The sequence below is a fragment of the Lepisosteus platostomus genome, chromosome 27 (assembly GCF_059453375.1).
Source record: "Lepisosteus platostomus isolate fLepPlt1 chromosome 27, fLepPlt1.hap1, whole genome shotgun sequence".
NCBI lineage: Eukaryota > Metazoa > Chordata > Actinopteri > Semionotiformes > Lepisosteidae > Lepisosteus > Lepisosteus platostomus.
In genome coordinates, this window is record NC_142637.1 from 7,176,312 (window position 1) to 7,203,598 (window position 27,287).

General features: G+C 39.2%; 1 long non-coding RNA gene across 4 annotated transcripts in view; it reads left to right on the forward strand.

Moving 5' to 3' along the window:
- The first annotated feature begins 24,077 nt into the window (after positions 1 to 24,077).
- The window catches only part of LOC148639201 (uncharacterized), a 62,651-nt gene continuing 59,441 nt past the window's right edge, over positions 24,078 to 27,287 (forward strand). The window contains exons 1-2 of one of the 4 annotated variants that reach the window (XR_015930767.1): positions 24,078 to 25,528; positions 25,615 to 25,735. This is a non-coding gene — a long non-coding RNA (uncharacterized LOC148639201). Of the gene's footprint in view, positions 25,736 to 27,287 lie in introns of all 4 variants that reach the window. The other 3 variants (XR_015930768.1, XR_015930770.1, XR_015930766.1) reach the window with 3 other exon arrangements.

The window sequence follows — 27,287 nt, forward strand, 5'->3', positions numbered from 1 at the left end:
CTGGTCAAACAGCATTGACTGCACATTAAACAACATACCTTTCAACAAAAAAAAAAAGGTTGTGCCACCTCAGCTTTGAAGGATTAATTAATTTTTTTTAAAAATGTTTTTTATAATACTAAAAACTGACGTCTTAGGCGGAAGAAAATGTTTTCCTGTTTGTGTTTCCAGCATGCCTATTTGCGTCATTTGCGTTACTTATTTTTCCTGTGTTTTCTGCTGCTGATTCTGCTGCGGTGCCTTTGGACTTTCTGCTATAAAGTGCAACAGAGACACATTCAAGAGCCGTTCAGGGAGGCTGAGGCTCTGCACCTCTTACAGGTAGACTGTGGCCAAGGACCGGAGTTCTGGAAATGCAGTGCTCCTGCAATCTGCTCACAGGCTTGCAGGGAATCGCATTTGAGACAGACTTTGTTTATCGAGATTTGCAAGCCTGCGGTTCTGATAGTTTTCCTTCTTAGCAATGCTAGCTACTGCTCTGTGCTCAGTATGGCTTTGTCTTGAAAGGCGAACAGCAGACGTTACTTACTGCATCCTGATTGAGCAAAAATGTATCCACCCTATTCTTGTCTATATGTACGTGGCTGAAATTTTCCATCATACTGGTATCCTTAAGAAAAATGGAGTGGATGGTTAAGTAGTTTAAAACAAAATTTTATGTTTTGAGGAAAGCAGATTTGGTCCTATCGATACAAAACATTTTAATGTTGCATTTTGGCCTATATAATATTTTTTCACTTGACATGCATCTATTAACTTTAGAATCATGCAGATGCTGATATCATTTTTACAATTAATGTGTTGTTGCTTGATATATGCCCTAAGAAATTAAACTGGAATTAGCCATTACTTTAAAAAAACATATTTCCATTATAATTGGGAAACAAATCAGTTTGTGCACTCCTTTAAGATACGAGATGAGCTGGTTAAAAAAATTAATTGTAAAAGCTGATTTCTTAACATGCTAATGCTTTGTAATCTCCCACCGTAACTGGTATAAAAAAAGAGGATAACCTGGAATGCTTTATGTATTTTCAGTACACGCTGCATAAATAAAATAATTAAAATTAAATATTGCTGGGCCATGATTAACGTTAACTGTGATTTATATCCTACAATAAAAAAGCTGAATGAAATGGAAAGCAAAATAAAGCAACAAATTTTGAAAGCGTGGCAGAACCAAGAGCTGCGATTCCTGCAGCCTTCCCTTCCTGCGGTTGATTTACTGTTCGGGGTCTCGCGGTTCCCACAGTCCTGCTCTTTTCCCCCCTCCCTCTCTTACCCCCTCCACACACACACACACAATGACTGTGCTTGAGAAGCTGTAGGGAGGAGGGAGGGCGTCAGAACAAAGGCCCTGATTGGCCTTCTATTGTTTGCTAAATGTGTGCGACGCGCGATTCATTTGAATACATGCAAATGAGCCTCCCAGCCAGTGCTGTCGAACAGCGAACACCAGCCCCCATGCCCCCCCCCCCCCCTTCCACCTGCTCGGCCCCCCCACCGCCTCCTTGCTCTCATGCTCTGCATGTGCATGGCTCAGAGATAGCTATGGCAACCAGGCAGACTGGCCAGATCTGTCTGCATGATCTAAGCAGGGGGGGGGGTGCTTACATTCATATGTGTGACATTTCAGACAGCGCCATATCTCAAGGGGGTGCTCTGGGAAAGGAGCACCAGAAGGCAAAAAAAAATTGTGAGTACGGCGAGGGGGTGCGTGTGTGTCTGTGTGCGGTGGTGGCTCTTGTCGAGACACAACTCACCCCCACTGTTCAATTGTCCGTACTGTACCGTGCCTTGGACACTGTGTTCGGTCTGTACGGATGAGTCGCTCGCGGTGTCAGATATCATTTGAAAGGAAGACTCACCAGGTCTGCGGCAGGGCTGCACAGCAAATAAAAAAATGGAAGTGGTGCTCGCAGGGAAGAAGAAAAAAAAAGACGAGCGCCTCAAAATCGAGCCTGCCTTGTGTTAAGCCCCGTGTAGCGTGTTAAAATTATTTTTTCCATCAGAAGAAGTCTATAAGCGTTGAATCACCAGCCTTTTTAACCATGTCAATAAATCTGTCAATTCACCTGTGCATATTTATTATCAGATACAAAAACCAGGGCTACTGACAACTGTGATACAGATCTCTAATGAATGCAACACAAGCACATGAATTTACCAGCTATTTCTAGAAGCAGGGGGCTAAAAGGGAACACCTAGCACCATTTATTAATGTTATCTTCCCTGATTTAGGCAGAACATTCCCATCTATCTTAGAAGGGCCGCTATTTTGTATTTGGAGCAAGGCCAGGATATAAAGGTTTCTCCCATATCCTGATCACCTCTTTTGTTTTTTTGTTTTTTCCCCTGCAAAAGCCTTAAAGGTTTAATCTGAAAATTAAACTTCAAAGAGCTTTCAAGTTCTTCAGTCCAGCAGCCCACAGCACTGGCACTCTGCACATGAGAGTCTCCACAAGCTTACATGTTCTTTGGTTAGGCCCCAATCACCTGCAGTCCCCTTTCAGATCTGGCACTGTGTGCATGGAGAGAATTACACAGGGCCCATCCCCACAGTGGGTACACAGCACGTGTTCCAGCAATAGTTTCCAATTGTAATCTCTGTTAATCTCCCATGTTGTGTGAATACACCACCTTCAGTGATCCAAAAGATGGAATGCAAGCTGGGCGTGCCGTTTCCCCCTGTGAGGACTCTCAGTGCAGGTCCCCGATTTGTGCAGGTGTGTGACCGTTCAGTACCACAGACAGAACAGAGATTTAAAGTCATATAAACTTATTTTACAGCTGGGCATGGTCGGCTAGACAGCACAGTGCCCTGCTCCTCAGGTGACATGCATGGCTGAGTGATATTGGGGCAGTTCAGGGTCCCCTGGAATGGGAGACTGAAGGATGGGGCTGTATTCCTGTTCTTTGTCAAAAAGTTTTTGCACCACCTGAACCACCTTCTTTTCCACTCATGTTCAGCGGAAATGTTTGCGAGAGGGAGTGTGGCCAGGGGTCAGGCTGGACTGTATGTTGATTAAATATGATTGTCTTCCTGATCAGCTCTGTAGCCACTGGGCCCCTGTTGCTCAGTATCTCTTTGCTCTGCCTTGGGTTTCACCTCTGTGTTCTGAGCTGCTGTCCAAGATCAATTTCTGAATTTTGGTTTTGTTTCACAATTGGAATATCGTTTTTGTGGGTGGAGTGCAGACCGCCAGTACACCAGTGCGTATGGGTGACACTTCATATCCATTTACATTTCTGCGTTTGATCTTTTTGTGGGTTTTTTTTCTGGTACAGGTCAATATCCATGTTTCAATCATTAAAAAAGCAAGCTGTCTTAAAATTAGGTGCTGTAATTATGGGGGAAAAAAACTAATTTTTTTTAAAGAAAAAAATAGATGTAGAAGGAATGCCCAACAGACAAGCAAGAAAGGGTCAATATCCCAGCATAAACCTTGAAAATCAGAATCCTCCAGAAATGTGAAAATGGAAGATTAAAGGTGTTTCTTTTCATTCATTCCTTTGTGCATGGTGCTTGTTTTGTTTCTATAGGCTTGTTTGGCATTGCTGCAGCAGCTAGACTTTTTTGTGTTTACCAGGGTATCTGATTCTTTATTTGTCTTCCCAGTGCTATTAGCACTCTTGTTCTTTGAAAGACCTCTGGAAGGGAGATGTGGCATCAATTAGCAAAAAGGGCAGCAGCAATTCTGAGCTGAGTAACGCCTGGCACACTAGGCATGTCATTAGTGAATTAGACAGGCCAATTTCCCTGGTAGCACAAAGCACTGGACTAGAAGTGCACCAGCCATTCAGAAATTACATTCATAATATTTCTGTAACATGAGCTGGAAAAAAAAGAGAACTGTAGCACGTAAGAGTTGCCAAAAAAGTTTTGTTTTTAACACCGCACTTATGCTGAATGTCGTGTCTGCAACCTGCAGAGTTGTTGTTCTTTTCTCATTTTTCATGTGACGTTATAGACGTTACAGAAGATGTCTGCCAATGCATACTGTACCGCCGTCCAACGGTACTACATTTGTTGAATGCGAATACAAAATATGCGAAATTTTCTAAAACTCATGAGGGTGTACAAAGGACATGTATATGATTAATAATAATAATAATCAAGTTGATGAGAATATTTGCAATCATAGCGGTAGTAAATACTTTGTATTCGAGATCAGAGTTTTTTAACAATGGGGACAGTCTGGGGTATTTACCTCTGGTTGCGTTTTTGCGCTCAAGACAAGGTGCCTGTTTAATATTCATGCGGTTCCTGACCCGGACAATGACAGTCTCGCGGATTCCGACGTCCGTGGCTTCGCTGTAAAATTCCTACACGTGCCTGAACTTTTTTTTTTATCAAGAACAATTTAGAGTCTGGGACTTTTTTTTAAAAGACAGTATGTCGTCACAGAAGCAGTTAAAATGATTTTCTGTGGCATTTTGTTCTGCACTGAGAACAAAAGAATAAAAATAAATTCAAATTAGACCAAGACCGACCGTCCGTACTGAGAAAAAATATTCACGATAATGTTAACGGTTTATCGTATTTATTTCTTCCCAGGACGTCAAAACAATGACATTTTAAAAAGAACACGAATTCGAACATTACCAAATATTTCTTAATTTGCAGTGTTCGTGTTTAATTTTTATGCTACACGAGGTCCCTCTGCATTCCTTTTTAAACCATAAACTGAAAATGAAGATATTAATTATTACTAACGGGCTAGAAACGGACAAATGTGACCCGATTTCGTCATTTTTTTAAATTGTTTAAGAAAGGTACTCTTACAGTGTGCTAAAATGTATAACTGCACTACAGTACTATAAAACGTTAAACATATTTGTCTTAAATGACGGTAGGTATTCAAAACACTAAATCATTTGAACTACTGAATTACCACTATTCGTGTATGAAAAGAAATTCATATCAATTCCATGGTCATATACAGTAGGTGGTACAGTAGATGTCGGAGATGGATACTACAGGCTGAGTTACTCAATTCTACACTTTAGAAAATACTGCGATACCACTAGAAACCAGAGGGTGATTTCAACGTGAACTTTTTAAATCGTTTTCTTATTTTGGTAAAGTGTTTTGTCCGTTAATTTTAACAGTGATTTATTTTTTTAGATTATTTTTAATTCAAAGTATCACTTTAATCCAGTTCCTTTAGACCACTTGAGGATGACTGATAAACATAGTGGATATGATTTCGAATTTATAATTTCTTACTTTCCCTTTGCATATAAATCATTAATTTGTCTATTTCACATTCCTCAGCTGGTAGCAATAGAAACCCTCTTTTCAGCGAAATGTTTACAATATTTCCAATTCGCGAACAATTGTTTCAAATGCTGTATAATGCTGTCATGTAACAAAATCTCAGATATACAGTTAACACACTGAAGTACTTTCTAGTCTAAAAGGGTTTGGTGTTAATGCGGGCGATATTAAAACGGTTGCTGTATTGTCCAAAGTGACGATATTATTTTAAATACAGTTTTAATACTATTTTATTTTGAGCAAAACGACGATTGAGTGAGATACGCTAAGACTATCACCACAATTTAAAAAGGGGAAGAAGATTAGGATTAACGCCGTTTTATAGACTGTAATGAAAACGTTTAAGTCAGTTGATACAGTAATACTGAAACGCCCTTTAGACTCAATATAAAGGTGTTGCTATTTCTTGGAATACAACAGAACCGCGCATATAAAATATTATTAGCCCGCTGTTCGACATTTGTTTTAAGAGTGCTGGACAATCGATTTCATTGATCAGTTGATTTATTTCTCCATGTAGAAGTTCTGTAAACCTGCTGGGAACAAGACCTCTGCTTGGCCTAGGTTGGCATTTCTGCCTCAAGTGAAAGGCTTTGACTGTCCATATAGAGTTCTTCAGATCTTTGTTTCAGTGGTTTCCTCCCACGTACTAGCCACCCCCAAACCCGAGACATACCCTAAACTTTTAGTTTTAGAAGACGGGATTTTTAGAAGGTTTACAATGATTCGGATTTGAGATTGGTTTCTTTTGGACTATATCAATAATCATCATCTCCAACGCAATAATGAGAACGAGTCGAGATTAATATTACGGAGTTTTAATCCGGGTGGGTATATATTGGTTCGCAGGAGTCTGCTGTTGACGCTGAAAACGGTATTGTTTCTGTCTTCTAGATCAGAAATTCCCAGATGACGTCTGCGCGCTCAGACAGTGTTAATGTACCCTAATGGCTGAGAAAGGCTTCGAGTTCTTTCACAGCGCGGTTTAGACGTGGGATCCTAGACAAACGCGTCTTGCATCGCAATTGGCCGCCGAGTTGCTTTAGAAAGACTTGTGATTTGAGCTTGAACTTGACCGTCGGAAATGCATGAGAAACGCGACGCGAATTTGCCCTCTTGCACCCGTCTTTTATGCCGCACAAGTTGTTACGGCTGATGTCAACCCTTATTATCATAAAGCGCAGCCCGCTTCTAATTAAAGGAAAGCAGCAGTTGGTAGCTGGTCTTTTTTCCGCGAGCCACGAACCCGCGCGGAAGCTCGCTCCGCGCAGCAGCGCGTGAAGTTGCCGTGCAATACGGTAGGTACACTTTTCTCCACGTGAACGGCGGGTCACGACTCCGTTTTCAAACTAATGCGCTCAAAAGCACTTTGCTGTCTTCCTTTAATGCATGGGCTGTGCAGAGCTTTTTTTTTTTAAAAAAAAAAGAAATCAAAGCTGCACCTTTTCAATAACGTGTAAACACGTGTACCGGTTTGCATTCTTTTTTAAATAGTAAAACTGATTCAGGGCGTGAGTTGTTAGAGCAGAGGAGCTGACAGTCCGCGCACTGGACGTGTGAGATTATGAACAGGGACTGCAGGCGATTGCGTGACGTTCCCTGCACTGGGGGCTCGCTCGCTCTGGTTTTCCGGCGCTCCCTGTGTGCGCTTCTCCCGAGTGCATGTGTGTGTTGGTGTGTCCAAACTCAACAGCATGAGGTTCTGCTGGGGCTGAGAGCCTATTCACTCACTTAATCGATATTGTCAAATAGCATCGTTACCGTCTGTAACAGCGTTTTCGGATGGAAAGTTTGAAGTGTTTCGATTTAACAAAGCAGCGACGGAGCTAATAAATCAGAAAATCTAAGCTTATATAGAGTGAATAATGGCATATTACGACTTATCAATAAGACTGGATCTTTATCTTTAGTTCCAATTCATTGCAAGGTTTTACTGTGGTTGCAGACGGTTCTTTTCATGAATTTGTGGTGACAAATAATCCCGAAACGTGTCTCTTATGTATAGTGAACGTTAAATTGCAACTTTATAAATTGCTGTTACACAAGATTGTTCGAAGTTTGTAGTCTTCACTTCATTATTATAAAGGATTGAATGTAATTATTTAATCTGTATGTTTATTCATAATTACAAAGAGAAGTACAAGGGTTAAATCTTCAGCTATGAATGACTGAATCCACGTTAAAGACATTTGGGTTTACAGTGAATGGTGTCCCTATTTGAGTCGTTTAGCTGTACTGCACACTGGTGTATAGGCAAAGTTTATTAGCAAAGTTTTAACAATGTGAGTTCGGTTTAGGCACCCTGTTGTAGGAGATAAATATACAGTATATAAAACAAAGCTGACAATGAGTAGTATTTTTTCCTTCAGGTTGTATAACGTGTTATATTAAATCTGTATTGTACATTTACCAAGAAAACAAGTTTATTACATGCTGAACCCTATTCTAAAACGTCTTTGTCTATTTATCCATTTGAATGTAATAATAATGTCTCCAGTTGATGCTGGATTTAAGTCTGGAATTTATAGATTCATTTAGTGTTGCATTTAGTGTGGGCTTGAGGAATCAATATGGGTCATTTGTTAAAAAACACATTTCAGTCCCTTTTTACAACATAACAGTCTAACAGGGGCATGATTAGATGTTTTATGAATGAAACAATAATTTTCAGAACAAGCCTATTTTTTCCACTCTAATCAGTTCATATTTAAAATATGCTGTTGAATAATTGGAGCTGTAACTGTCTTTTTGAGACTTGTTTTAAACAAATACAAAGTTCTTTGAACTTTTTTTTGGGGGGGAGATACACAAAATACAACAACCAGCACATTTTCTCAAACAGAGTTTCGTGTTCATTGCAATTTTTGTTTTGTTTTTTGTAGGTTAATTATGTGGTTTCTATACACAATGGAACATGGGGTATTTTTAAAATCAAAAATAGGTGGTTACCTATAAGTATTCTCCCAGCTGTGAATTTAAGACAAAAAAACCTAAATATAATACAGTATTAATATAATTGATTTACAATTTATAGCATAATTCTTTGCAATAGTCACGTATAAAAATGTGCTATTCTTTTGTAACCGACAGCCTTAGTTTTCTAGTCTGTAAAAAACTGATGATACAGATCAGTTTGATACAGTCGTCTTATACAGCTTTATGCAAAAACATCACATTAACCTTGTGCAGCAGGCTGCGCTCGATCAGTATTCTCAGATGGAAATAAAGCTCTTTTATTTGTTCCTCAGCCACACGCAGAGATGTTTTGCAGATTTCTGCACTGCTGCTGTTGGGATGCTACAGGTGATGCAGTCTGAGGCAAGGGCTAGAGATTTCCGGTTGAAGTGCATGGTTTCCTTCCAGATTGGTCCATGAAAATAAATAATAATATAATATGGCTTTAAAATGTTTAAAATACATGTTTTAATTAGTAAAGTACACTGCAGTTAGATTACGGACAGTAATCTAGAAGCACTATTTCGGACAACCATACTAAAACAACATTTGTTTTGCTCTGCATAATAAAGGTGGACGTACAATATACCGCCACAACACAATGAAAAAGTCACATTTCGGTTGTTGAAAATGGCAGGCAAAGGATGTCAAGTGCTTTGTAGTGGACAATGGTCCTGGTCCTGGGCACCAATTAAAGATGGTGAGCTCTGCTCCATGAGAAAAAGAAAGGTGAGATGTCACATCTCACAGGAAACCTCAACAGCATTGTTTATCACATGCTGCTAAAAGTCCCGGGGAATCCTTTTCAAAAACATTCAGCATAAAGCATTTGCAAAGCTGTTATGTTTTTGTTGCTGTTGACCTAATAACGGATGCAAAGAGAATATAATGACTGTTATGTCCCCTTTGTCTCGTGGATTCTCTCCTTCTCTTCATAAGAGGTATCATGCAGACTTGGTCCAGATTGTCTTTGGGCTCCACTGCCAATGTGTAAAGGGTGCCAGTGAGGAAGAAAGAGGCAGGCATTTATGTTGAGTTAGTTTCTGGGCATGCCCCATTAGGCTTGTACGAAGGAGTTTTGGACTCCGAAGAATGGCACTAGGGTTTCTTTCTGGAAGCTGCCAGCCATGTGTTAGCCATCACAAAGACAGAGCAAATTCCTGATGGCCTCTGTTGCAGTTTTGCTGTTGCTGTCAGGCGTTAGTCTATTAATAAAACTTTGCTGTCTGTTGTGTCTGAGCTCTGCACAGATCCGAAGGAAGAAGGGCCCCTGTGTTCAGAGCAGAGGGTCTGGAGGAGAGGTGGGGGGGGGGGGGAGTTCAGATGCTCAAATATTTTCTTGCTCTTTGTGACCTGGGGTCCCAATGTCAACCCCTTTTGCAACTGGGCTAAAACAATTTATCAACTCTGAACATTATAAACATTTAGCACAGTGGGGATTTTGGACATAACACTGTCTCATTTTTCCATTTATGTGTGTACTCACAGCTTGGGTGTTTATTAGATAGGAACCACACAAATATGGCCTGGTATATATATTATTTTCATTTTAGTCTTCTGAAAGAGACAAGTCAAAAAGCATGCTTTGTCCAGGATGGCTCTTTTTGCAGCCTGGAAAGAGAATTTGACTGTCTTTATTTTCCTCTGTGTGTCAAGAGGTGTACGTCATCCTCTGCTAAGTTTTCTCCATCATTGCTATGATTGGCAACGTTTTACCAGTCAGTAACTCTATAATTGCTGTAGAGTGAAAAACCTCCATACCTTCAGTGACATAGAACAGCTTAATGAAGCCTGGGAGTGTTTTTGCTCCAGTTCTATGTTCTATTTCAGTGCAAGGAGATGCTGGCTTATTCTGGTGTCTTTTGCAGCTCGTCTACTATATCGCTCAAGCCTGCTTCCGGTGAGGAAGACAGGTGATGACAAAACAACACAGAAAATATCCTTCTGTCAGTGTGTGGTTGTCAGTCCTAACTTCCCAGCGTTTCTGTTGTGGGGAAAAGAGGATAATGAAAAACATAGACCCATGCTTTGCAGGTAACCCTTCATCCTCAATGCACAGAGAAAGGGTGGCCAAAAAGCAATTTAAAATGCAATTAAGAGTTTATAACAATAACATAAATACATAATCCAGCGCTGGGCCAAACCTGTTGAATTAAGTTGGGGTTTCTGAACACAGCCTCAGTACTTAACAAAAAACAAAACCTCTGTTGCCTGTGGTGATGGAGAAAACCTGGGATGTTTTAAATATTTCTGTTAAATCACCAAAGTGCCAACAGTAAATTTAAATAGTTTGTCTTTTAATTCTGAAACGAAGAAATCTGGGATTCATACTGTTCCTATTTAAGTGATACTGATGGTCTTCTCTGGTGGCCAGTATGACAATTTAGAGCAGTGTTCTCTGAAACATGTATTTCATTAAAAAAATCTAATGGTTCCAGTCTTTTTTTTAAACTAAAATATACTGTAATATAATAAGTGCAATTGTTAATGTTCTTTTTCTCCATGGTAGTAGCAGGGCACACTACACAGCCACCATAACCTGATGCTGTATTAAAAATTGTTAAAGTATGTTGTTTTATCATGGATAGATGATCTTTGACTCAGGCAGAAAAGTTACAGGAACAAGAAAATTATAGTGATTTACAGGGGCAAGCACCAGAAGTTGCTTCTAAGTTCAAATTGGAAAGCATCCACAGAAGAGGGTGTGCCTTTTTTTGTAATGTACAGATAGCGTGGTGCTACTAGACACACATACCGACACTGTGATTTTAATGGTGACGCATCCCAATCACAATTAGTTAAATTGAATTGAACTTTTTAGACTTGAACAGAGAAGTTTAAAAGAACAACCTGACCCAAGTACAATCCAAATCAGAATCAACAATGACACATGAACCAGAGGACACAAGTACCCACAAATGCACTTAAACCGTGAATCAGGAGGCTCTTCTTTACACACAGGAGTGTGGAACAGGCTGCCTCAGATCGATCTCAGATCAATTAGTTACCAGCAACCATATGAGCCATATGGACTGAATGATCTCCTCTCTTTTGCAGCCTTTTTTATTTTCTCACAGTGATTAATGTGTTTTTTTATTATATGATTCTGTTTTGATTGCTTGCTTTTGCTTTAAAATGATATTTGTTTAGCCTCCCATACATCTGTGCCATAAAATACATGCTTCTTGTCTATAACTGGTACTGTGTGGCAGAACACAGCCCGGTATAGTACTGTAGATCTATTTTGATTAAGCTGCAGTACATCAGAGAGTGTTCTGGTTCACCTGTTTGTATTTAACGCGGGTTACCGACGCCTGCCCAAACCTGAGAGCGTTCCTCCCCAGGAAGTGAGTTTCTCTCACCCCACCACAAATACTTCATTAATTTTGACTTTACTTTGATCTCCACTTTCTCTAGTTCAGCTTTCTGTAATTGAGAGAAAAGGAATTAAGACTTGGTAGACTGAAGGTGTGGCTGCTACTTCAAAAGCGATTCCACATTCGAATAAAAGGGTTTCCAATTGTTTTTCTTGTGGCCCGTGAGCCTACATACCCTATTTAGAAACGACATACCAATATAATCAATGACAAAGCAATAACTGTTGCAAGGTCCTGTAACATTGCAAGAGCATTTCTGGAATTTGCCTTTTTCCTTTGCATTGCTCTGTGGGTCAGAAAAGGGCAGCTCACAATCTGAAGAACCTGTTTTGCTGCATGTAATGCTAAATGCAGAATTCTTTACATCTATTATAAATCTGTATTATCCCCGGGCCGCTGAGTTCATGTTCTGTTACTTGCGGCTTTTAACGACAAAATGAAAAATGTAAAAGATTCGAGTAAAAAAAATAAAATAAAGAGCGTTCTTCAAAAAAGGTGACCAGCGGATTGTTCGATATCTGATAATTCGAATTCTACATGTTTTAACCACTAAGAATGGCTAAGAAAAATTGGTCAGTGTTGTATTTATTTTTCTTAAGTAATAAGTCATAAATCCGGCGGTTTAAAAAAATGTTTTGCCGAGTAATGAAATGATATTTCTTGTGAACATTAAACTATTTTCTTTTATACCATTTAAGAGAGATTATTGCCAAATATATGGCACACATTTCGCTAATTCTGTTGCTGCTTGGTGTAAACACTCCACGGCACGCTGTCAGAAATACTTGTATCACTGTTTATTTTGAATGTACAGGGCAGTTGGGGAAAATGTATTTTTATGTCTTTCGCTTGATATGACTGTAATTCTAAGCAGCAGCTGAAGTGGTGCAGCCTACTAGAATCCGTTTCATCTGAAAAATTGAATTTATTGCACACGGGCAACCTCATTTTTCAGCAAACACACGGGCAGGAGTGATGACAAAGTTATAAACTTCCACTCCTCCACGTGATGCGTTAGTGGCGCACATTTGCGAAGTTCCGTTTTTCGCGATATGCAACACGTAATAATATTAAGAGGAATTGAAAACGGCATTCTTTCCATTTGGAGATGACGTAACCCCTCGATGTCCTCGGACGCCTGAGCTCCGGCGCTGAATTTCTGCAGGGGGAAGTTTGCACAGTCCAACACAACACAACAGCAAGAACAGACAAACATTACCGACAGAGAAGACGGTACAGTTGTGTTCCTGGAAAAAAGAGCGTTCCTTTGCACTGCTATTTCCTGTGTCTGTTTCTTTTCCACCTGGGGACACAGGGGCGTCTCCCAGGTCGGAGTAGGTGAGAGGGGGTGGGAAACACACTCTGTAGTCCTCAAGCGATGTTCTGTCCCACCTGCGGCTTAACCTGTTTTTATAATAACTGGTCGTAAAAAACATGCTTACCGGAAACCAATACTAGCATAGAATATAACAACCGAATATTTCCCTTTGCGTGTTACAGGAGTCTTGGGGTTGAGATTATTCTCTGGTTCGGAAGCAAAAGTCAAACTTAACCTCGTTATTTCAATTGCTTTTAATAATAAATAACTATGAGTTCGTGCATAAATTAAACGTAGTCTAAAAACACAAGCAAACAATTTCTATGCCACTAAACAAGTTTATTCTTGAAGTAAAATATTCTTAAATATTTCACGTTGCTATTTTCTATTCCTGTTGCTAGTATAATAATACAGTGTGAAGGATAATATTTCAGTGTTCGTTGTTTAAAAACTATATATTTTATTAGAAATATAATATTTATTGTCTGGCAATACTTATTTAGAATGCGTCTTATCTTCAGCTTAAACTAAATCTATCGTAGGCTATATCATGCTTTATCGTGCCAGGTCTTAATGTCAAGTATATAGTATATACTATATATTCATTCGTATCTGCAGTTAAAACAAATGCATTCATTCGTGTACTAAGTCAGTCATTTGTGGATAGCGAAGAAATTAGATGGTTTTGAGAAAAGAGTTTCAAATTTCATTTAAAATTAAACTGTTACACAATTGTTGAAAAAAAAAACATGACCACGGAAATAGGCAACAGTGTAAGGAGCCCTTAAATTCGTTTAAGGATTTAGTTTGTGTCCTGCCTTAATGTAGTGTATTCACAAAACAAATGGAGTTGCTCGAAGCGGTTTGTATCGGTGCAAGTTCTGTTGAGTAAATTGCTTACAAAGGATTTAAACAGGTTAACCGCGGGAAAGCTTCTCTTGTCTCGGTGCTTTTGGTCAGTCCAATCGGTTCCGACTCTACGTTTGCAAGTTCAAAAAAGGCTTTCGAAAGAGGGGCCGCTTTAACTTTTATGGTCTGGGAGCTGCTTCTTTCTGCCTCGGAGTTAAAACAGAACATTATGGTTTGATGAAAACCGTGAGTGGACAAAGGATAAAACGTAGATTATTTCGATTTTTATGTCTTTCAAATGTCGACACTATAAATTTACTTCACTCTCTCCCAAAGCTGTCAAACGCTTAATGAACAAAAGAATTAAAATTCTTAATTGTCGAATTTTCTTTGCCTACCTGTCCGTCTTTCTTCTGGTCTTTGTAGCTGCTTTTCTTGAAGCAAAAGTACAAATAGCAAACATTTTCGGTACTAAAATAATGTTTTTTTATAGAGGCAGCCCTTTAAAGTGGCCAATGTTCCAAATCACGTGCTGAATCCCAGGATTTAGGAAGATTCTGTAATTTTTTTTTTGGCGATCATAACACTTTGATTTAAAAAAAATACGATTAAAAATAGTATTGATTTAACGTACTGTTGCAATGATTGGATACCAATGATATTTCCTCGGGTGACTTTAGTCTAGAGCAAATCCAGTTTCTGGTTCATAAGGCAACGTCGAGTCCGAAAATTGTAGCCACCCGAAGAGCGCTGCAAAGTTTTGCAATGGGTACAGAAGAGACTATATCCTGAAGAGAAATGTGGGTTTGTAGTTAGCTCAAAAAGGGTGAGCGGCCCAAGTTTAGATTCCATTACACAGCTACCTGAGGCATTGGAACGCGATACAGCTTTTGATCATGTATGTAGAGTCTACATATATAGTACCTACACATTCATTTAAACCAAAGAGGTCTAGCTGAGGTCACCTGAAGGTGAACAGACGTATGATAAGGACTTTCAGTGAATATTCGTGTGTGCGCACACAGCTTCTGTTTTTTTTTTTTTTTTTTGGTCGGGGTTATGAACAAGTGTCAGTCTACGCTCTTAGCGCTCAATACACGGTATATTTTACTCTTGAGTGATTAGGTTGTGCTGTGTGTTTGCTGCCGGCCGTTGCCTGGTGTACATTTAGACGAGATGGGAAACAAACTAAAATTCCAAACGTGAATGGCGATGGGTCTGTGAGTTAAAGAACCCGAACTAGTAATCGCCATAAAGTTAAATTAGTATGAAGACCCTAAATGCTTTTCTGCCAGGACATTGCTTGCTTGTCGCAAGTCGCGGAAGAGGTCGCACACCAGCGTCTAATCTGTTGTTACCGGCTGTTTAAAACCAGATGTTCTTCATATAACCTTTTTACCGCGTAAGAGAGCAGAACAGAGGTGTTGCCGCCGGATTTCTCTTTATTATACTAGCGTTTAAATAATATTTGGAATGGTTTAAATCATTCGAAACGTTTTCAAGGTGGTCTCGTTTCAAGAAGCGCATTTATTTATGTGTCGATTTAAGAACGCTGGGGAGACGAGAGTGCTTAATTGCACTGGGCTGAACAATACATTTATCCATGTTTTAGCCTTTAGGCAGAGGAGAGAAGAGAACACGGTCGCGCGTGGATCTGGAAGATACACTGTAAGTCAGCACCTGACTTCTGTTCACAGCGTCCGGGTTATAAGTTTTTTTTTAACCTGCTAGTTTCCAAACCAGGAGGCGGTAAACGTACATTTTCATTTTAAATCCCCGCTTTAAAAAAAAGGTTAGGGTGATACACACACAACAAAACAAAGATTTATTTTTTCTAGGAACACAACACAGACTACAGCCGTAAAAGCAGCTCAGTAATGATGATGGTGTTTACAGTGTGTATTCATTCCTTAAGATATCTGTGCATTAAGAAAGTAAAGCACTTTACACGCAACTAGGACAGTTTACGAGCTCGTGTCGTTTGGGATTATATACTCTAATATTCTTGGATATGACTTAATGACAGTGTTATAGATTTGCGATTATATCGTTGTTTAAATGCACTTGAAACAGAAGGTGGCCTAGTTTCCGTCTTTCAGAAACCGACTACGAAGGGAATGTGGTCACTGTCCGAAGTCAAATTAGAAGTAAACACCAGGTGAGGTATAATATTGGTTGTGAGGAAATCGAGGGCTTTTTAAGAAGAAAAAAATGTGAAGGAGTTTCAACTGTGCGAAATTCGTTACCACTTTAAAAAGCGCTCAACACCACACAGAATGGAAACAGAAAAGACGCATGTTCCTGCAACAGTCTTTCTAAGGTGCCTAAGCGTCCGATATCAGAAAAGTGCATCATGCACTGAGTGAATAGTACATTTAAGAACTATTGAAAGAAAGCAGGACGGGGCTAAGTTGGAGCTTCTTCTATATCCGTAGTTTTAGGGGATTACAATTAAGGAAACTGGGTCACTAAACAAATTGGTTGTAACTCAAAATCATCTTGATTCTAATATTGGAGTAATAAGTAGCTCACTAGGAGACGAATGTGTTTTTTACACCAGATTTAGGTCAGTACATCAGGGTGTGTATTGGAAGGGTCCAAACCCAATTTTGCATGTCCCTTATGAAAATCCAACTATTATGGACATAAATTGGGTTTCATAAAACATTTTTCCATTATAAAAACCAGGCTATGATTGATGTAAGTAGCTCTTTCTAAGAATAGTCAGTCGTTGGCCTGAGAATAGAAAAATACTGTTTGCACCCTTTTGGAAAAAAAAAAAGTCATCCACTTATCTTCTAAAATCACTCTTTCATAATTGCTGAAAGAGCATTTTACACTAAAACAATTAAGATTCATTTGATCACACCTTGATTAAAGTGGGCAGCCAGTCTGACCACTAACTGTGGCTTGCTAGGAAAGTTCACCTCTAAGTTGTGTTATTTGGGGCTGCATTTTTATAAAGCATAAAACTTAAACCAAACAGTTGCTCAATTGGCATTAAAGATGAAAACATTGTATGTTAAAGGGCAAACACCTTTCTTACCCCTGCATCCCTGAATTGCACAAGGACTTGTACTGTATGTCATTTGTTATTTAAAACTATTACATATAACTTTAATATAATATATCACTACAGGGCCAGTATTACAACTGATCCTACGGTACAGTACTTTTTTTGCATTATATGAAACATATGAACAATATACCTAATTAATACACCTAATTATAATAAATTATTTGAAATAAAAGTGTAGGCTAGCAGCTTTGTGATGTTCCCTGATGTATTATAACAAAAGTTATAATACATCAGGGAACTACATATTTATAGATTACTATACTCGATTGATCGGAAAACATATACAAGAAAAACACTTTGCTACCAAATTGTATTACTCTGTTTCATTCTCTATTACATTTTTAAAGAAAAGTATTTAAGATTTATTACAGCATTGTTCGAGTATATAGGTCAGTTGGTTCCGTAGATATATGTGTGTCTAAGAATTATTTAAGGATTCCTATTATTTATCCTAAGGTAGACGCCCTGTAATACTGGCCTTTCATCTGCTCAGGTGCTGTAAACAGCATCTCTCTTGCCTTTGGGAGGCTGTATATAATACGGAGCTTTATAAAACAACTTTGCAATGCAATTATTTTTATTACTGTTTTAGTTTCCTATACTTAATATAGATATATACAGACAATCAAGAATATTGGATTTTAATATCTGTAGGTTGTATATATATCATACTGTAATATATAGGATTTGTACTTAGCACTTGTTATGAGAAAGAACTTAATTTTCTTAGCAGCTTACATAGGGCAATTTTATTATAGAGCTTAATTAGAATAATGTTTCCATGTTAAAAATCCCCTTTAAAATCACCTTTTACATTAACTTCTGCATACGTTTTAAATACTTAGAGGTAATTTATTAGAGGTAATTGTACTTAAGTGAATTAGGCCTGTATAGAAATATTATTTTTAAATTATTTTAAGTCACGTTTAGCGAGTTGTGATGTTTTGTCTTTAAATTCTGTGCAAATATGGCTAATGCTTTAATACTGTTGAATTCCTTGGAAGTGTTAAATCTCTTTGTTATGATTATATACAAGTACATTCAATAAATCAATACAATTTTAGTGAACTACTTTTTTTTGTAGAGACGATGACGTGTTTTAAACGTTTATAGAGGGATATCATTGCTGGATCTGTACAGTATGTCTCGAAAACATTCCTATTTGTAAATAAGCATCTTTCATTAGAAATTGACTGTAAAAGTTTCTCTTGTGCAAGAATTACTAAAGGCATGAATAAAGTGCTTGACTTTCTTAATTATACACATTTAAACTGCCACAGCCAAACGTGGCTACGATATTGGCATATTGCGGTACAGCACACAAGATTGTGTGGACAGCTATAATACCTGCGTTATTCACGCCCTGCGTCACGTGTGTTTACATGTGTGTGCCGGACGTTATCATACATGATAGGTGTCGATTTCACATTAAACTATTTATCCTTCTGACACGTCGTGGCTTACCTGAACTGACTGTCTTGGAAACTTGACGTCACACTACAGCACACAACACTCAGCAGGAAAAAAAACCCAGTTCTTTTAGGCTGTTTTATTTTAGGCAGGGGAAACGATGTACCTAAATAAAAATAAGCAAAAACTAAATAAACAGAATTCCCAACCTCTTGTGATATTTTCTCAAAATAGGAGTTTCTCTCTGCTCATAGACAGTAATAATCATGTTTCGTTGATCACAGTTTAATACGTTTATAATTGCGAGACGATTACAAAATTGTGGATTTTTTCCTGTATCTGATCATTTGTCCTTCTTAATTGGCATAAGAAGATTGTCTAAAATGCGCAGTCCCTTTTCGTCCAATGTAAGCTCGTGAAATTACTAAATGAATATGAAGCAAAACTCAGAACACGGGTTACGGGTTACGAGAAACCTCGCTGTGCCCCATGAATACGGTCGTAATAATTATAACCCGAGTTTTGTGGCGTCTGTTTTACATTATGGGGATTATCGTAGTTCTCTTGAAAACCAAAATCTTGTCACCAGGGAAAACAGTGAACAGATATCCGTGCAAGGTGATTAATATCCCAACTCTCCATTTAGGGTTTCAGATTTGTTCCTCTTCTCCAGAGCCTCCATGCACGAAATATATGCGTCCCGTTTACATGCTGGTAATTTTTCTAATACTGCAAAGGCTGTTGTGTTTGCTTTTTGTGAATCTTTCAATTCTGTTTACGGCTAAAGAAATCAAATATGTTTGTGATTTCTTTAAGACAGTTACAACGTCCATATCCACGGCCTACCAATAAATTATCTTCTAATACTAAAGATGGAGAGTTCAAGTGAATCGTTTTAGAAATATAAAACCAAGATGTTATGTCAAGTGACTTGAGTTACGCATAGGCTAGGCTAAAGGATTTATGTTTCCATTTAAAACTATTTGCACTCCTTATATATAAAAAGCTTTTATTAATATATATTTTACATTTGGAATCCGAGTTAACCAAAACAATAAAGACGCTTAAACCATTAACATTTGTGTTCTACAGCCTTCTATTGAAGCAGCATACATTTCATAAGTACTGAAGAAAATCTCCGCCTTGATTCTAAAACACTATAAGGGTCAACCTATTTACTGTACAACGTTATTATTATTCCTAGTATTTTGCATTCGTAATGTAATTATTAGGTCAGACAACGCTGCTGTCGGAATGCAGTTTGACTTTTTCTGGTTCATTTCCATATGCATGCATATACAGTATCTCAGCCTGTGCAAAACATGACTGTGCACTAAAGTAATTATCATCTTTAATTCTTTATTTCTGATGTTATCATAAGCAAAACTTTTTTTTACAAAAATGACATTGAATAGCTTAATCCTGAAACAATTTCCCCTCGGTGCATATTTAGTTTTTAAGATTAAATGGTATCATAAAAATACTGTATATAGACTCCTCTGAAAGACATTTCAGGGTGTTCGTAAATCGTTTTTGCGTGAAATATGTAACCAAGCAGAATTTAAAGATATATGCAGATAGAAATCAAATACCCAGAGATTCTGTATAGACGCGTTTGTTTTAAACTGGTGGTGTGTTTATTAGTCGCGAATACAGGCAGCAGACAGCTATTTTTAAGGTACTGTGTACCTCACATAAGCTTTTAATATTTTCCTCCAGTAAGTGGCGCTGTTTCTGCCGTTCTGCTGTGAAGGCCGCACCTTACCTGAAGGATCTGTTTCTGAGTGGGTGCGCTTGCAGTTCACACTATCGTAATATCGTCCCTGAAATGAGTTTTTAGATGAGGTTTTACGAGAAGATTGATTGATTTGTCCAAGTCTGGACCCCAAAACAGATTTTGCACCCAAATTTTGCTGAATTCTGACAAAAAATGTTACTCCATCCTTTTCTGTGTCAGCAATTAAAGCTTACTAGTATTAGTGAAATTTACAGAATAAATCATGTTCCAGTAACGTAAATTACTCGTTATCGTCGTTGATTTAATTATGAAGACAGAAAGAGGACGGTAGATTTTTAAAACCTTCCTCACAGTGGTAATACTGTAGTTTTGCTTCCCTGACCGAATATTATCTGATTTCATTAGTAGAGCTTATTTGCATAAAATCACATTTTCTCAATTAGATTCTTGTTTTTTTTAATTCACTCTACCGTATGTTTTACGGTAAACTTATGCTACGATGTTGTAGTATTGTTTATTGTTGCGTCTGTTGTTGTTAATTTTTTAAATGTTAAGCTTACTAACAACGTTAATAATAAGAGATCTCCACTTTTCTCCTCTGCATTTTTTGTATCGTCTCTGCCCACCCAGAATTCAGAAGATTCCTGTTCATTAATATAGTCGATATTAGTTGAATATTTGTTGCATCGACGAAAGGAAATTATGAATTTCTCACGATTCTTAGTCTTCTTTCTATCCTGACATTCAAGAAAATAAAAAGATTACGAATGTGCATCCAGGGTTACAGCTTCGTACTGTCTGAGGGGTCGTCTCTTTTTTTGGTTGTTTCTGTATGTTTACTTCTGCTTCGGTACACCACGTACATGTAATCTATTTGAAACTATGATATACTGTAACAGTAACAATAAACGTTCACACAACCTTAACAAGCACACGTCTCAGCTTTGGGTTAATTGCATTAATAATTTTTATTAGCAATAGCGGGGAAAATTGGCAGTGTCGCTGGCAGAATTATGTATTTTTCATATACATACTAAAATGTACGTTACACGTTTTTCATATTGCATAGTTAATTTTCGATGCATCAAACTCCCTTCAATATTTGTCTTTCGGTTGAAGCGTATTTTCTAGACGTTTTCGAATGTTTTAGTTTGTGATGTAATATGGTTTCGGCGTGTAACCATTTCCCGAGCTCGTATGTACTAAAATAAAAGTTTAAAAATACCTGTGGCATTTCAAGTGACAAAATATTATTTTACATTCTGACGTCAGACGACTACAATTTGGGAATTACGATTTTAATGTTCTGGAAACACAATCTCACAACTGTCTGTTTTTTTTTTTACCAAATGGTGTTGATTTTTCTTCTTTGCCATTCTTATGTATTTTGACAATGTGTCTATTCAAGCTAAAATAAGTGGGCTCAAATGAAATGGTTTGGATTTAAAAAGAGGTGTTTCTCAAAAAACTCGAGTGCTTCTGACGTTTCAAAGTCGGGGGAATCTGTGGGCCAAGGGGTGGGTTACGGCGGGCGGGAGGTAATGTGGACTTTGCTAATACTCCAGACTTTGCCTGAAAAATAAAGTCTTAAACAACAACGTTTTCATACAATTAATACATCAGTCAGCGCTGCGCCTAAAGCTGGTTTATTCCTCTCCTCACATTCCAATATCCCATTAATCCCGCGAAAAATCCCTTTATTCAATATAACCTTCGTTTAAATTGGTTTAGCTGTCTCATTACATCACACCCTCCATGGTGATTATCTGCGAAGCTCGCGCTGAATTCGGGGGAAAGGGCCGCTTGTCGTCGAGTTCGGTGCCGACTGAGGTGAGGCGACTTCCTCGCGCTGGCACGTGCGAGTGGACGTCTCCAGAAGGAGGAAATGTGTTGTTGGTTTTTTTTTTCCAGTTCAGATTCGTGCAAGGGCGTCTATAGGACGTTAGAGTCCCCAATTCTCCCTCAATGTACAATTTCAAAATATTGCACTTGTAGTATTACAAACAGTGCTCAGTAACTCTTTTATTTGATTCATAAGATAAAGCAATACTTGGAAACCGCAGACGGTGATAACGTGAACTGGTATTTTATTGTTATGTATATAAACACACGGAAACACACATGCTGTAATGTGCCCTGTACGTTTTTACCTATGAGAAAATTAAGACTTGTTTTATGTGTGAATGTTCCACGCTTTTAATGTGTATACTGCAACTTTGAGCACGAAGCTCGCCTAGATATTCAAATACACATTATTCTGTATTTTCTCTTGTTTTCAAATTTCATAGAATGACTGTACCTTTTAGAGGGATATGTAGGTGAAACTATTTCAAGTAAGTTTATGTTACTGGGCTGTTTACTCTGCAATACTCGTCGTCAACTAGAAATAATAGTCTGCAGCAACTGTACACTGAATCTGATCATCGGCTTTGCTTAAAAACAGACTGCGTACTCGTGCACGTTTCGAATAAATGTCGTTTTTATTAACACTTGAAAAGACGCTTCTCATTAAAAACGAGCTCAGGCTGCGATGCGCTGTTTTATTACAGCCCACGACGAAAATGCGCAGACGTAACCGACGACACAATTTTACTAATATGTAACACTGTTTAATTTGGAAATGACACTTAATTCATTTTTTAAGTTCGGAAATGTGTAAAAAACACAGAGGATTCTTTTCAACGTCATTTGTGCCATTAAAATATTGCACGATTAAATGTACCATATGACTTCCTGGTATGTGTTAGTAAACTGGGCGTGGCGGTGCTTTGATCAAATGCAGCTTTTTGTGCTCTTAATAATTTTAATAATGCGACTGAAGGGGCAGTTAACCGAAGGGACAGCAAATGATAGTCTTATAACATACACAGGTCGTGCAAATCTTTCTGTAATGTTAGATATTTCGGTTCAGTCCAAAATTGTTTGCTGCATTATCAAAGGTAAAACTTTTTGCATAGACCAGATGCTTCCGCCTTGATTTTAAAGACAGTATTCAATAAAACCAGTAACAGCCTGCAAAGCTGATTGTTAAAAACATGTTTTTAAATGCGTGTTATGTCTCAGTTGAAAAACCTGGTTCACGTGGAGTATGGGTTTTGGGGTTGAGTCCATTAACAAGGTGCAATGTAACTTCGATCAGCATCACAATGATGAGAATTCCATCCCGATCCCACGCAAAAGACACGCATTGCAGAAACCACAAACTGCAAACCGGGAAGAACGTTCTTCTTGTCGGTCAGCCCCGAAACCCTGTATCTTATATGCACAGCAGATACAGAGGATACATGTTGTACACTCCATCTTAGCACTGTCAAAAATGTATCATCCACCAGGAACTCTATCTATAACGCTCTTCCAACTTGAACAACGTTCGATCACAATATGAGCCAATCTATAATTATCATATAATAAAGGTTGGAGACAATAGCTTCTAAACACCAAACAGAAATCACTAACAGGTCACATTACACCCTATAAAGTAGTTGATTAGCATTTCATACGGGCACTGCACTGCAAACAAAATGCATCACTTCACCCATTTGTTTTCGGGGCTTATACACTTACTGGCATTAGGTGTGTGCTTCAAAACACGGTTTACAAATGTAAAACTTCATAAAGCGGCAATCGTCTCTTTACTGAATCGGCAACGCAAATCTGACTACCAAATCTCTCTGGATCGGACCAGATGGGCTAGGCGATATTCCCTTCAGAATCTAGCACATGAAAAATTAGGTACATGCATATGCCTAAATAATTAAAAAACGTAAAACTGGAGCAAACGTTCTAAATCAGTCAGACGTGTGCAGCGACGTGTGTTTTGGCTTTTTCTATATGATTTAAATATAAACCATTTTAATTTTTGGACGCAGTGCAGACCAGTAAAAAAATACGTTTAAAGAATAAAAACAGCACCATCGACATTAGAAAGATTATTCACAAGCATCTTCAGTCATACACACCTTTCAGAACTGTAATAAAATATGGATCTGGATAACCTATCCTGGTCTCTGACGTCAGGACGTAATGGCTCACGTAGTAAAATGTGGAGAGGTCGGTCGGTCTAATACTATTTTAACGTCTCCCGAGTTGATGACGGGATCTGGGAGCCGCGATTCGAGGGTGAGTCGAGATGTGGAACAACCTCACGTTACCAGCGAAGAGGATCCGCGATTTTAATGAGAACAAAAATCCCACTCCGGCACGGTATCGCGTTGGAAATGAGCAGAGACGTATCTGCTTAACCCCACGCAAGACAACGTGACCCAAAACCTAGTTTGCAGTACCCGTCTCGCAGTTGCTCTCTCGACCACAGACGCGTCTGAACTGTGTTCCCGGCACCTTGCTTCGGATTCAGGGGGGGGCAGGAATTCTTCAGTTTTTTACCATGTTTCGCTCTATTCTCTCTCTTTTGATTTCCGTATCCCCCCCCCCCCCACACACACACACCCACCCCACCCCCACTGCGCTTGAGGCTTGAGCCGCATTACTGTAAAGGCAAACCGACAGCTCCGCTCGGTGATCTGCTGGTGCCCCGTGTCTCCATCGCTCCGGAGAGGAGTTCGCGCGAGTGCCACTCGCGTCGGGAGGGATGCAGAGGTTTGGGAAGAGTCTCACCCCTTCTCCGTCCTCGCGACGGCGCTGCACCGGGGCACGGACGGTCCCCAGCGCGAGTCCCCCGGAGCGGGTGCGCCGCGCCTGCAGAAACACCGGCGTTTCGCGCAACGCAGAGCTGTAAAAGTTCAGGCGAGGACCGGAGGAGGAGAGGAGATCCAGCTGCCCATTGACTGTTATTTTGCGAAAATATATTTTTTTTTTTTAAAAAAAAAGCGGCGAGCCGAGCAGGAGGGGGAAGGAAAGTTTGGATGTGTTTTCTGAAATAAAACAAAAAGAAAATCTTTAAAAATCCGGGAGAGGGCTGTTCGGGGGGAAGGGGTTTTTACCGTAACTGGCAATGTGTGTTAAGCAAAGATACAAGACTCTATAGGTGAAAGCGTTCATATTTGCGTGTTGAATGAATTTTTTTTGCAAATGGGGGCTGGTCCCGAATGCGTTTTTTTTTCCCGTCTTGCGAGAAATAATAGGTTTCAACCCCCCCCCGCCTCTCACCCACCCCCTCTTTTTAACCTTGTTTATGCCGTCCAAAACGCCTGGAAAAAAAAGAGATACAAGGCGTAACTAAAAAAAAAAAGATCACGCAGAGTTGGAACAATAGACACCAATTCACAATGGACAATGAATTGGAGAGCCGAAACTGTTTGGGTTTCTGCGCACGTTTGCTACAGCCTGGCCAGCGAGAGGAGTAACAACGGACTTCCATAGACTCCGGTCTCCGGGTCTGTGAGAAAATTCGGGCTGGTGGGGACGCGAACGGCACCGCGGCGAAACGGTCGTGGCTCGTCAACTTTATCTCGACTCAGCTCACGCAGGCTCAAGTGATCGCGGCGTTTGAGTGAAATGCTCTGGGCGGCGTGGAACCGAAGAACTCGGCTTCTTTCAAAGTAGTGCCTCTCCGAAAGAGAAGGTCCGCTTTTTGGTTTTGTTTCCCTCCCCCCTCCCCGCTTTTTACCGGCTTCCTCGTCTCTGATTCACTTTCGGTTTGTTTTACAGGTCTCGGTTCTTTGTCGTATTTTTATAAATCGTTTTCGCTATTTTTTTTTTTAAACCTTGTTGCCGAAGCAGGACTCCGGGTGCCTTACCATTCTGGATTATCTCAAAAAGGCCTCGCCGTGTAAGTACCAAAACTGTTTGAATGATTAATTCTAGAAACATTAGCAACCTGACAGCCTTGTGTAATTTTCGTATTGAAGGGGAGGTGTTTTAAAATCTAAATCAGTTTCAAAAGTGCAAAAAAGTTAGGTGTACTAGCCTTTGTGCATGTGGATACTGAAATATGTTCGTGCAAAAAAAAAAACCTTCCAGCTGCGTTAAAAATTGTTTTAATGCAAACGGCTCAAAACATACATGCAAACAGTCTGTATGTCAGTCTTTTGTCTTTATTACTTATTATTGGTTGCCAAAAGGTCTTTTGTATGAGGGTGCGTTGGTTAACGTACCTTACACTAAGCTTCATTCTGCATTCTGTTAAGTAATTATAAGGCGAACTTAGTGGCCTCTGTGCTGGCGTTTGAGGCAAACAGTTGTCCGATTGTTGTAAGAGCCTGGGAAAATGTTTCAGGGTCTGGGACTCGGAGTGTCTTGACGCCAGACCTTCTTGTTAAGAAGACTTCTGTGCTCCCAGACGTTATTGTCATGTTAATGAGCGCCTGCACGTTGTTGAACTTGATGTTGACTTCTCTCTTTGGGGGCTGCTTTTCTCGGTCACTTGTTTGTGGGAAAATCTTCTCTCGGGCTACAGTGTGAAATTAATTAATCAGGCCCCCTTTTGGAACGGGCAACAAAGGAGTCGAGGGGATCTGGGCAGCGCACAAAAGATTCAGACTTTTTCCCTCTTTAAATAAACTTGATTAGAGCGAGCGAGACAGCGAAGGGAGCAGAAATAAGAGAAAAAATATATTGGCAGGTGCGTAAAATTCATATTCAATTTTCGGGTCCTACTGTGTGATTTATATATATATAAGTAACAGGCACTCTTCTTAATAATTAAAAAAATGTAGCTTTTCAGCTTCCTACATCCACTCAAGTTGTAGTCATCGTTTAGTGTTTTTTTTTTCAGTTAATGACGATTAATTATCGGCCTTGATTAATTATCAAGGCCCTTTTAAGGATTGTAAATTTAGCGAGGGCTGAGGTGCTTCAACCGGGAAATACGTGGTGTGGGAGACTGAAATTAAAAAAGTTGAAGCTGCAAAAATTGAATACGGATCCCCGGGAAAACTGATTTCATTTTGAAAAGCAAAAATGTACTAGGTAGGGTGTTCTGCGTTTTTATAAAACCTCCCGGTTGTTTGTTTGTTGTTATCTCTGCACACGTGTAGCCTTTACACGCACACATTCCGAGAGACTTTACACTAATTGTCAAAGGGGAGGCAGGGGCCTGGCGGGTCTTACTACAGGTTGATGAGGAAGATCCCCGAAAAGACCCGAGGCCCGGCTGGATTCAAGAAATATGAGGGTGTTTAACAAAATCATATTTCTTTCACACGGAAACGCGCTGGGCGTCCGATGTGATTTGGATAAAAGTTTAGAATAACCTTCTAATATGAAATAGTCGTCCAAGAGCACAGAAATATAGATTCGAATATTTCCTGAAACTAGGGCTTCTTAAATTGCTTAACCCTAGGATATTTTTCAGCAGTGTCGGTTTGTATTTTCTCTATATC